Here is a 12952-nt window from a genome sequence, read left to right as displayed (position 1 = left end):
GCAGTAAACAACGATGCCATTCAGTTTTCACTGAAAATTCAACAAACATGGTTGAAGATATATGTGATTTAAGAATCCAGACATGTGATGTTTTACTCAACGACTTTAGTAATTTTTTCAGAAAATAATTATAGTACAAAAAATGTAACAGAATTACTGTTTTAAGAATACAGAAATTAATTTTTTAATCAATTTTCTTCAGCCAAAATTAAAACATAGGACATAGAAAAATTCTGTAACTACATAATGACTTTATAAGACATCGAACAAGATAGAACATAAGTATACATTTCAAAAGTCTTCTTTGGAATAAACAATAAATGAAATAAATTTCAATACTGAACTACTTGCTTAACAATAGCAATATAACAGAACTTATTAAAAGTGGTTGTTTTCAACAAAAGTTATTGGCTGGTAACTGCAGAAAAGTAACCAAACACATTACCTTGAAAATATAATAACTTTTTATTACATCTGCTATAAAATCCTCTCATCATTTTATTCTGATAGAATGTTGTAACTAGCATGCAACTATTCAGTGATGACATTAATATTTAATGCAGAAATGGCCCAAAACAATAAGGACAAGGCCATAGTGCTTAAATCAAGTCAGTTTGAACGAGTTATTGGGTCCTCAGAAATCATGGGTAAGAACTCAAGAGTCAGGAGAAAGTAGAGAATTTTTCAACCCAAGGTAAGTAGTATTTTCACTATTTTAAAAATAGTCAATAAAATCTCAGCTCGAATATTAATTTTACAAAACTGAAAATCATATCTAATATGATTATTAAGATTCATGTTTTTAAAATTGTTTTGTGTGCACGTGCAGAAAAGAATAAACTGTTTTATTAAATGTTTTAGGAATTGAAAGGTTTGATTGAATACACGTGGAGACATTTTAGAGGAATAATTTAAAAATCTTTAAAAAAACAATTAAATTCGAATATACAAATGCGAGTATAGGAAGAGATCCTACCTTACTCAAAAAGATGATGAAGAAAAACAGAGGAAATGAAAGTGAAAGCAGAAGCAGAAGAGTAGAAGTGAAGAAGGAGGAGGAGTGGTGGGAGGGAGAGGAGGAGGGGGAGGAGGAGAGAGAAGGAATAAGAAGTCTTGAATTGGGTTAAGTAATATATCTAAAGATACATAGATACAGCATAAAGATATTTTATATTTATTTAAGTCATAATATAACCTTACAATTTAGGAGATAATGGTAGAACACCTAAATATTTAGAAAAACAGAATAAATCTTGAGTACCTTCGTTACCAGGTATATAAAATTATATTCCAGTTAGGTCAATAGTCAAACTAAACTTTCTGGTCACTTGAACAATTAAAAACATATTTTTTCTCTGTTCATGCTCAAGCTGTTCAAAATGAGAATAAGAAAATAATTTTTTTTTTTTTTTTTTAAAAAGGATAAACCTACAAGAAGGAAAGAAATGATATCCAATGTATACGTCAAAAAAAGTATGTGATATTTTTGGGACAAGCATAAGTTGACTTAAAAGTAAACTTATTGACTGTGCTAAGTGCCTGCTGGGACCAGGGCTAACATAAAGTAAATCAATTCAGGTCATGGAATGTTGGAAATTAACAGAAATTGGAGGCAAGTGTGGTGCAAGGAAGTGGTGACTATTAGTAGAGACTTTCAAGTCTGTGGAAATATTAAACAGCTGGCAATCTGCTCTGTCTTACATCCACATGAATCCCCTTATTTACAGAGTTACTCAAGTCACCATCTACCTCCACCTTCTTCATGAGGTACATTGATACATTTCTAATACAAATAGGTTATTTTATTATATTCTTCCCTGGCCATCCCCATTTCCTAAATGAATTTATAAAAGATTTTAGACATTCAGTTTAATTCCCAGGGTTATAAAATTCTATGGATTTTGACAAATCATAGTGCCACGTATCCACCATTACAGTAACTTCGGAGTACAGGTAATCCTTGAATAACATGGGTTTAAACTGCACAGGTCTACTTAAACGCAGATTTTTTTCATTAAATAAGGGTACTGTTTTCGATCTCTTACTGGGGGTCTGTGTATGTGGAAGGCCAACTTTATGCATTGATCAATGCCATTTTATACAGATGGCTTCAGTATTTGCAAATTTTGTTATCTATGGGGAATCCTAGAATCAATTCCCCAAGGATGCCAAAGGATAACTTAAGCTTTGGGGGAACCAAAAATTATATGTGGATTTTCCACTGTGCAGTAGGGGCAGCACCCCTAATCCCTGCATTATTCAAAGGTCAACAGGAGTTTTACTGACCTAAAAAAAAAACAACAAAAAAACCCCCCCAAAAACCTATGATTCACCTATTCAACCCTCTTTCACTTCATTCCTCACAAATCAATGACATCTATTGATTTTTTTTTTTTTGGCCATTACTATAGTTTTGCTTTTTCTAGAATGTCACATAATTGGAATAATATAATGTATTCACTTAAGATTGGCTTGTTTCACATTGCAATAGGAATTTAAGATTCATCCATATCTTTTAATAGGTAAACGGCTGATTTCTTTTTATTGCCTAATGATTTTCTACTGTATGAATGTACCAGTTTTGTTTATCTATTCATTTATATAGAAACCCTCTGTTGCTTCTGTTTGGGGGCTATAATGTGTTACTTTATTACAGACATTCACACACAGGCATGTGTCCATAATGTTTTAAATTCATTTGGAGAAAAACGTAGGAGGATGACTGATCATGGTAAGAGTATGTTTTGCTTTGTTAGAAACTGTCAAATTGTCTTCTAAAATATTGGAACTCCATATTCCCACTAGCAATTAATGAGAGTACCTGTTGTTCCACAGTTACCAACAATTGTATATTCTCAGGATCCTTTTTTGGTTCATGTTTCATTATTTTAGCCATTCTAATACATGGGTAGTTGGGTCTCACTGTTGTTTTAATTGGAAATTTCTTACTAAAAAATAATGTTAAGCACCTTTTCCTGTTCTTGTTTACCAACTGTTTATCTTATTTGGTGAGGCATCCGTTCAGATCTCTTTCATTTTTTAAAGTTTAGCTATTTGTCATTTTGTTGTTGTTTTATAGGTTTCTTTACTTTTAAGAGTTATCACACATGGGCCAAAATTCTTCCTAAAAGAATGAATGGAAACATTGTACATAGTCATATAAATGAGGAAATAAAATATTGTTTCGAGGGGCATAGACAACTTCGAGTAAGTAATTCTTGAGTTGATAAATGAAGATTAAAAGTGAGGTGTGAAAAGGAGGTCTGGTGCAGACAGCACTGGCAGAATTGCTCATGCATCAAGGAACATGGAATATTAGAAGTACTAAATAAAACATTACTGTGTATTAGTAAAAGAAACTTTCTGCCTGGATCAGAAACTTACAAAATGCACTAAAATAATTTAGTTATCCAGATTCTTTGCTTGCTATATATCCAATTTGCATTTTTACATTTGGGTAAAATTTCTGGAGTTTTTCATAAATTTTCTGGTTCTGTTGTGTTTTTATAAACAGCATTTTTTTTTTTTTAAATAAATGCTCTTTGAGGTCCTACAGAGCATTTAGTAGTAATGGACACTTGTTAATATATTAACAGCCTTACTGAATGTGGCCATAAAATTTCATCATTCTATGTTACCAGGCCCTATCTAAACTTATGGAATCCAGAAACAATTGGTTTAACATTCTTGGCATATTGATATGACTCTGAATAAATCAGGCTTGAAATATATTAATACAAATTACATTCCTCACAGTGATGCCTTGCTTCTTTTGTCACTATCATTTTCTAAGCCTCCACAGTGCATAAAACAGCATTATGATATATCGAGCAATGAATGTGAGGACCAGTTAACATTCAACCAACACTCCAAAGAAAAGCTAAAACAGAAAACAATATATAAATCCCACCAAATAATCTAATAGGATATTATATGTTTTTAAAATGTTGTTAAATATTCTCATATTAGCATATAGGATTCCTCTATGAATTAGCAAAAGTAACACCTTCTGAGTATATGAAATAGGAAGAAAAAAGCAACAACTGCTTTGATCAGGTTAATTAGAAATAGGCATCCTATTTGACAAGTGAGTTTAGGTTGGTGAGCCTTTGCAGTGGCATGGGAGTTAAACTTCTCAAAACTGCCCATAACATTACAGAATTGGTAGAATTGTGGAATTTGAGTGTAGCAAATTGTTCTTATTGTAAATTTATCTGCATTTTTTTTCCAGTTTTTCATCTAATGTTGAATCGCTAGAAGCAAAACTTGCAAGTGGATAGTCAAGAGTTTTCACATTTATTTTAATTTAGACGAATGATTATATAAACTGTCAACTACTTAGCAAAAGTCAACTGAAGTAATACTTATGCTTTTCTTGTACTGTGAAATTCTCAGTTTATTGTCAATATGTAGGATGTATTTAAATGAAATGAGAGATATTATTTGAATTTGAAATTTCTACTGAAGTATTTTCCATAACTTAGATTAAATGAACTTTTTAAAACTAATTTTCAATGTGTGAAGTTTCAAATTATGCATTAAATTGATGAAATAAATCAAGAATATTTTTATATTTTATGAAAAATAAGTTTAGCTAAATATTTAACTTAAAGAACAAACTAAATTGTCACCATAAATTATTTTATTATAATTCATAATTATTTGGATATGTGTTAAGTAATTGGTTTTTAAGAAAACTAATAGAAATTTCTCCTTTTTTTCTTTTTTTTTTCTTTTTTTTTTTTTTTTTTAGGCAAGGCAACCCTTGGTTGATCTCACAGATTGCAAGGACCTTGTTAGCTTACAATCCCTTATTTTTCTATTTTTTTACACCTACAGCACCTGGTGTTCCAAGGTGGTCTCGCATCCAAGTACTAACCAGGTCCAAGTCTGCTTAGCTTCCAAGATCAGACGACATTGGGCTTGTTCAGGGTAGCATAACCATAGCCTTCAGCGTTGCATGGCCATAGATAGAAATTTCTCTTCTTATAGGTAATGAAATACCAAGTAGCAATGACTATTCGACATATAATGAAATAACAGTTTATTTTCTTACCTTCAATTAATTCGAATTAAGAAAAGTCATTTTGGAGTTGGAAAAATAAAAGTATTTACAAATTAAAAAAATCTGCATTTCCTTGCCCGGGTATTATTAATAGTCATTTAAAACTTATCAATTCAATTGTCATGTTTATATTAAGTGCTGAAAATTATAATTTATCTAATTATATCTTTTATGGATATGAACAATCATCTGGAATATGTGCAGAGTGTGTATATATTTCTTCCATTGAAGTCACAACCCAGAGCGAGTCAACTGAATGCTGAGAAAAGCAAATGTTTCCACAGGATAGCGAGTAAACATGAGATACCTGCACTTACTGGCCCATCATCCCATGTGCTCCAGCCTGTGTCCAGTGATTCCTGCTGGTGTCAGAAAAGAATCTGGATGCTATACTTGTACTGCATAAGACCTAAGGTGGTCATTCTGCCCCTATGCATTTCACCATGAAATTATAAATTTAATGTGGAGGTTGAAAAAGTTTCATGTGATAAACTATAGAAAATTTAGTAACAATATTAGCATTAAAGTAGGTTGATGCGGGTTCGATAGGCCAATTTTCCTTTGAAACTTTCTGTGGTCTAGTTCAGTAGTTTAGTAGTTTTGTAAAGGCAGGGAAGTAGTCTCACTTTTGTTATAAAGAAAGATAATCAGAGAAAATCCATCTTTTTCTTTTGTCTGCTTTTCAAGACTCAACAAATCTAACATCTCCTTTACAAGGATTATGTTCAGTATGTTCTCTGATAACATAAATTACACTCAGGAGTTGCTAAGGACTTCCATTTTTTGGCTTCTTGTGGGAGAAGGGCTGAATAATTCTCATCTTGCTTGCTATTTGATTGACAGGCTATGCGTGCCATGGTCTGAACTCTTGTTTGCAAGTTGTGAGATATATGTAGGTTAGATGTCCATAAAATATATTTGAGAAGTAAGGCAAAGAAGTCATGCTAAAGTTTAGAGAGGTATCTGAATATTTTTGATGCAGTAATTTTATGATTTGTATGATTTTAAATGAAAGATTGTATGACACAGAGAGATATCAATTTTTCTCTTTATTCTCTTAACTTACTAAGAACTAGGATGATTCACCAAAGCAAAAAAGTAAAATCTAGTAATGTGTTAAGCTATATTAAATTATAATTTGGAGAACAGAGTAGTCTCATGTTTAAAGTACGCATGTATTCTCTTCGGTTCTCCATGCAACAATTTTAAAACACAGCTACATATCAAAGTATATCTAAAAGATTTCAACAAGAATTTTGATATATCCATAATTGTCAAATCATAAATAAAAGATAATTACATAATTCTCACTGGATGAGAGAAATTTAAAATATAAGAAATAATCTCATAAAAAAAGCAGTCATGTAAATAAAATAGAGGGCAGACAAAAACAAGTAAAACAAGTAAAAACAAGTAAATATCACACACACATGCATTGTTAGGATAGTATTTTAATAATTCCTTAGATGTCGTCATAGTAGGATTCATGCCTTAAAAGGGTCAAGTTTTGTCTTGTGCTGACTATTTTAGTTCTAACCTCCCTGGTTCAGAAACAAATAGTGGCTGTGAAGAAAACCAATGTTCTCATACTCCAACAAGCACATCCTGAAGTCTGTCAAGTACAGATGCATGTGATTTCACTCTAATACCCAGTATCATGTCTCATTGTTATTGTAAGTCTCTTTAGAAAAGAAACCATAAAGACTACGATTATACTTGAATGGCACTTGATTTAAATGGGATTGAATCATTGCTTTCTTACTCTTCCATGAAATCTGTCAAGATCATTTTGCTTCAGGCCTTTGCGTCACTGCTCTCTCTGCCTGGAATGCTTGATTTCTTCTAATTCACATGTTTTGCTTTCTCAGAAGCCTCCCTAACCCCTATCCATGAAATCGTGTCATATTTCTTTGTTATACTTTGTTCACTATAGCCATCTGAAATATTTTAATTTGTTTATTCGTGTATTGTAAACTTCAAAATTCAAAGCAAGGTCAAAGAGAACAATGACTTCATATTGCTTATTCACTGCTTTTAGGCCCAGAAAACTGCCCTGGAAATGAGAAGTGCTCAAAATTATTGGTTGAATGAAGAAAACTCAACTCATATAACAACCAGCCTGTAGCCAATTGTTAAAAAAAAAATAAAGGAAAGAATTTAGATGATACAGTCAAACTTTATTAAACATTTCAGGAAGTAAACAGTTCTTTCAGAGAACTGCAAAATGGAGCCGAAGACAGAAGCTTTTATAGGACAAAGAATAAAGAACAATGAACAACAACAAAAAAAGAAAATAACTGATTGGCTGGGGCCACATAGTCAACCTTGTTTGAAGTGAGAAAGCACAGAGTTGACTTGATGTGTAAGAACTGACTGATGAATATATTATATCTCTGGTCAATCAGAGCACTTCCAGGGAAACAAACGTTATCTAACTTTTGGGTTGCTAACATGGCACCCTGGGCAGGAGCAGCTCTATCTTGGACTTAGAAAGTTATTTCGACATCAATATAGTCTGCTTAGTAAAATTGCTTTGAAGAGTAATTTTTATCTAATATTCTCAGGTATGGAAACTTACTTCACAATATGTTATCTTCTTTGAGTATCTGCTAGGAACTGACATAGAAATCTTAATAGTTTGTAATAAATAAGTATATATATATATATATATATATATATATATATATGCAGAATTAAATAAGTAAATATTTCAGGCCTACAAATATATCTTTATCAATAAAAGTTTATAGTGTGTAAAAAATATTTTAACTTTTCTAACATTTCAAATACAACTTGTTACACAAAATAACTACCAAGGGAAATATGTTTCAGTGAATAAGAGGCATTGTTGTACAATCTTTCAAGAGGTGAGAATAGCTATTCAAGTTAAATCAATATTACATTATCTTTACCAAATCTCATTGGCTAATATTTCCACGGATGTCTAAAAGAAACTATTCAAAGCTTTTTCATAAAGTTTCCTTTTTCTGAAACTATATGTACTTTTTAAATGAAAATTATTTTAAATTCAATCAAAAATTAAATAATTCACTTCTCATCTTCTTTATATATTGAGAGTTTATTGAGATCAAAACTTAAAACAAACTGAGTAATATAAATCTTTTTCTTAAAATATCAGTATATTTTTCATTATCCTGGGGATAATGTTCAAATACATTAGCAAGATATAAAATACTATTAGTATCATCTTTGTCTACCTTATCTCTCTTCAACACTTGTCATAGTCACCACACCAAAGCCATTCTTACTCTGTTCCATTCATGCTAAGTAAGTCAGCTTATATGAATATGGCAATAATCACTTTCACCCCTGCGTGGATTTCACTTTGGCCAGAACCATTTTCCTTCTTCAACTATTGATTCTTAAAGTCTTAGATCAAATTAGTCCTCACCTGTGAAGGACTCCCTCATCTTCTTGTCTATATGTTTATGGGACAGAACTTTAGGAAAAGTTATATGAAATTAATGGTTTATAGGCCAACATTATGAGCCTTCGTAGGTTAAATAATTTGTTATTATCTTAATTGACTGTTGAGGAGTTGGAGTAATGCATTTTGAAATGAAACATTTTAAAAGATAAATAGATATTTTGGCACTAGGGCTACAAGGACATAGGTATGCTCTCTGACCCTTAAAGATTCATAATATTTATATAAAAGGGGAAAGAGAGCAAGAGAGATGAAAAGGTATAATACAAACATAAGATATATTATATATTACATATTAATGGCAAATTTAATAACAGAAATTCAAAGAAGTGTTTATGACAGAGAAAGCAGAAATTTATTTGTAAAAGAATTATGATTTTACTGTATGGGAGGAAAATAACTTACCTTCTATCCTTCTAGGTTCTTGTCTGAGCCCCTCCCTTCCCCCCAGTAATAAAGGAAAGATTAACCGTACAAAAAATTCAATTTATATATATATATATATATATATGTGTGTGTGTGTGTGTGTGTGTGTGTGTGTGTGTATATATATATATATATATATATATTCTTATGGATGAGAGCCCCACAAATATTTGAGACTTAAAACGCAGCCAGACCACCAAGAGTTGGAAAAGGAGTAGGAGTCTAGGGCTTCAGTGTGGCCAGACTATTGAAGGATACATCCCATCCTAAACTAAGGAAACTAACAGGGGTCTGATGCTTCAAAGTAAGGGAAGGCAATTCACAAGAAGGTGAGAAGGGGAAATGTTTAGTAAATAAAGGTTGCCCTACCATGTAGATAACTCTCTCTGTAAAAAACGGACCTGAGGTACTAGCTCTCTTCCTGGTACAAGTGCTCTTTCTAATGTAAATTTCTCTTACATAAGGGTAACTTCTACTAGGTTTTTAGAGCTTCTCCTGTGTCTGTAGTTTCTCAAAAATAATCAGCTCAAAATAATCCTTATATCAAAAAGGTATATTTTCGGGTGACATAATTTGCTATCATTCATAGGCAAAGAAGAAGGGAAGCATATCAGACACAAATTTGGAGGGAAGCATGAAGGAAAAAAAATTACATGTAGAGTTTGAGGACAGATTACCATTTGACTAGGAAATAATGATGGATCATATAAATAATGAGGAATTGACCAGACTGAAGTGTTTTGAATGATAAATTAACAAATTTTTAATTAAAAAATGATTGGCAACTTATTAACATAAAGTTGATATTGACTGTGTAAAGCTTTGAGAATCATGCTTTGATGATTGCATATCAGTTACTATTATATATAACTGGTTATCCATTATCTATCATCTATCTATCTATCTATCTATCTATCTATCTATCTAATCATCTATCATTTATCAATCAAATATATCATCCTTAAATTCTAGTTTACTGGCATAAAGATTGAGAGCATTCTGTTCATACATTACAACCCTGAAAATTTAAGTCAAGTTTATCTGCATCTGGAGTCATTATAAATAAAAAATCTTACAAAGGAAAGCCAATAAGGACTTTCATTATCTCTATTCTATAAATTAAATTAGACAATTTATTTTTGCTTTGAAATGTTAATTAAAAATGAAGAAAACAAAACTTATTACAGTTTGCTTTTAAATTCCTGTATTTACTTAATATGTTTTAATTAGACAAATATAATCACATATAAACATGCAGAATGTTTTATTAATCACTTCAAATACCCATTATATAAGCAAATTAAGATAGAATATATTTTTTACATAAGGCAAATTTTAACATTTTTATTCTATATGTGTATAGAAATTGACTTTTCTATATTTTGTTAATTTACATATTATTTACCATCCATATTTATTTATTTATTTTTATGCCTACAGCACCTAGTTTTTCTAGGTGGTCTCCCTTCCAAGTACTAACCGCTCCCGACCCTGCTTAGTTTCTGAAATCAGACATCGGGCTTGTTCAGGGTGGCATTGCCTTAGACCATGGACCATCGCTCCACTGGGATGTGAACTCAGGACCTTCTGCATGCAAAGCCGGCATGCTAACCACCACGCTATGAAACCACATCTTTAAATATTTGTTGATGCAACATGTAGTTGAATATTGGCTGGAACAAATCTGCATTTTGTCTTAGACTCAGAATAAAGCAATTATTAATTCATTAATTTGCTGAGAACCTTTATCTCGAATAGGTAGGCAAAAGCATAAAATAGAATTTTACATGCTTTGTGGCTTTTAGTTATTTCCTACTACTTAGACAATTTCAATTCAGTTACCATAATAATTTGCTAGGGCTGTCAGAAGAAATACCACAAACTGGGTGGCTTAAACAACACAAATTTATTTTTTCACAGTTTTGGATGCTGGAAGTTCAAGATTAAGATGTCAGTAGTTTGCTTTCTTCTGAGGTCTCTCTTTTTGGCTTACAGATGGCTGATTACTTGCTTTGTCTTCATATGGTCTCTCTCTGTACCCAGGTCTAGTGTCTCTCACATTCTCAAAAAGGCATCAGTCATATTGGATTAGGGCCCACCCAAATGACCTCATTTTACCTCAGTTACCTCTTTAAAGGTCCTATGTCCAAGTACAATTACATTCTTTCTGAAGTATTAGTGATTAGGATTTCAACATATGAATTTTGAGGTGAAAGAATTTGGCCCAATACATATCACCCTTTGGTCCCGCAAAATGTATGTCCTTCTTTTATGTAATATATACTCACCCATCCCAACGGCCCCAAAAGACTTAACCCATTCCAGCATCAACTCTAATAGCAAATTCTTATCTAAATATCTAAGTTGGGTATAACTGAGCCTTGAGATATGATTCATCCTGGGACAAAATTCCTCCTCACCTGCTAATCTGTGAAACCAGAATAGACTGGAATTCAAAATAGAATAGACAGGCATAGGACAGGCATTCTCTTTCCAAAAAAGAGAAATTGGAAAGAAAAAGGCATCACAGGTCCCCAGTAAATAGAAGTTGGAATGCTAACAGGGAAAATTCCATTATATTTTAGTGCTTGCAAATAATCCACTTTGGTTCAATGTTTTGCTTTTGAGCCCCCCCAGAGTAGGGGCATTGTCTTCTACACCAGCAGGGGTGGTAACCTACCAGACTTCCTTGGCCTTGGGTAGAAGTGTTATCCCTGCTCCCCAGTCCTAAATGGATGTTCTGTCCTATAGAACCATGGAGGAGACAGCCCTGTCTCTGGATCTCTTCTCTTTAGGCCCATGATGGCAGTGGTATGATGCCTTTGGGTCATTTTTCTCTTTTCTCGAAGGATAACATGTTTAAAGACAGCTCTATTGACCTGTCCTATAAAATCTCTGAAATCCAACAGTCTTCCTTCACTTTGTTCTGTCTCTGTCCCCTTCAGTTAAAGCTGGCAGCATTTCTACTGGAAATGATTGACTGAATCCATGAGTTATAACCATATTCTTTTTATAGCATTTTTTTTCCAGCCACACCCTTGAAGTTCTCTGCTTTCTGCTTTTGCAATATGGATTGGCTGTGACTTTTCCAAGTATTCCAATTCTAGGTACTTTGTGTTTAACAATTCTTTCTTTGATTTATTTTCCTTCTCTTATATTTTACTATAAGCAGCAAGGGAAAACTATGTAGTGCCTTCAACACTGTATAGAAATATCCTCAGCTAAATATCCAGGTTAACTACTCACAAGTTCTACCATCTATAAAACACTAGAACACATGTTCTTTCCCACTTTATTATAAGGGTCATCTTTCATCCACTGTCCAATAGCTATTCCTCTTTTTATCTGAAGCCTCACCAGAAGTAACTTGAACATCTATATTTCTAGCAAGAGTCTCTTCAACGAGATCTATTTTTTTTTTTCCAACATGTACTTCAAAACTTTTCTAGCCTCTAGCCATAACCCAGTTCCAAAGCCACTTCACTTCTACTTCCACATATATATATGGGGGAGAGGAGAGGGGCATATTTTAAGGAATTGGCTCACGTGATTTTGGAGGCTTGATAAGCAGGATAGGGCAGTAGGCTGAAGGTCTGGAGATCTTCAGTTTGAGTGCAATGGTGGTCTGCTGGCAAAATTCTCTTTCAGGGCCAGTCTTTTTTTCTCTTAAGGCCTTCAACTGATTGGATGAGGCCAATCAAATTTGCTTTACTCGAGCTACTGATTTAAATGTTACTATCATCTAGACATTACCTTTACAGAAATATATAGAATAAGTTTTGATCAAATATCTCGGTACCATGATCTAGACAAATTTACAATTAAAATTAACTATCACAACTTCTGTGTTTGTTCTCTATCGATTCTGTTAATCAAACTCTAGTTATTTAGGTAATGATAACTAGCATCAAAACCACAGTCATATCTAGGTAATTATCATATGCAAGTCAAATATGGTTTCAAGTTTAAAAACTGTTCAAAATAAGCTTTTATGAAGACAATTTTTGAGATAA

At 32.6% G+C, this 12952-nt stretch overlaps 1 pseudogene; it reads left to right on the top strand.

The window, feature by feature from the left end:
* LOC107519605 overlaps positions 1-12952 on the top strand; it is a 158697-nt pseudogene that overhangs the window by 22056 nt on the left and 123689 nt on the right.

The sequence above is a fragment of the Rousettus aegyptiacus genome, unplaced genomic scaffold (assembly GCF_014176215.1).
Source record: "Rousettus aegyptiacus isolate mRouAeg1 unplaced genomic scaffold, mRouAeg1.p scaffold_m13_p_11, whole genome shotgun sequence".
In the NCBI taxonomy this organism is placed as follows: domain Eukaryota; kingdom Metazoa; phylum Chordata; class Mammalia; order Chiroptera; family Pteropodidae; genus Rousettus; species Rousettus aegyptiacus.
This window is presented reverse-complemented; position numbering and strand designations above follow the sequence as displayed.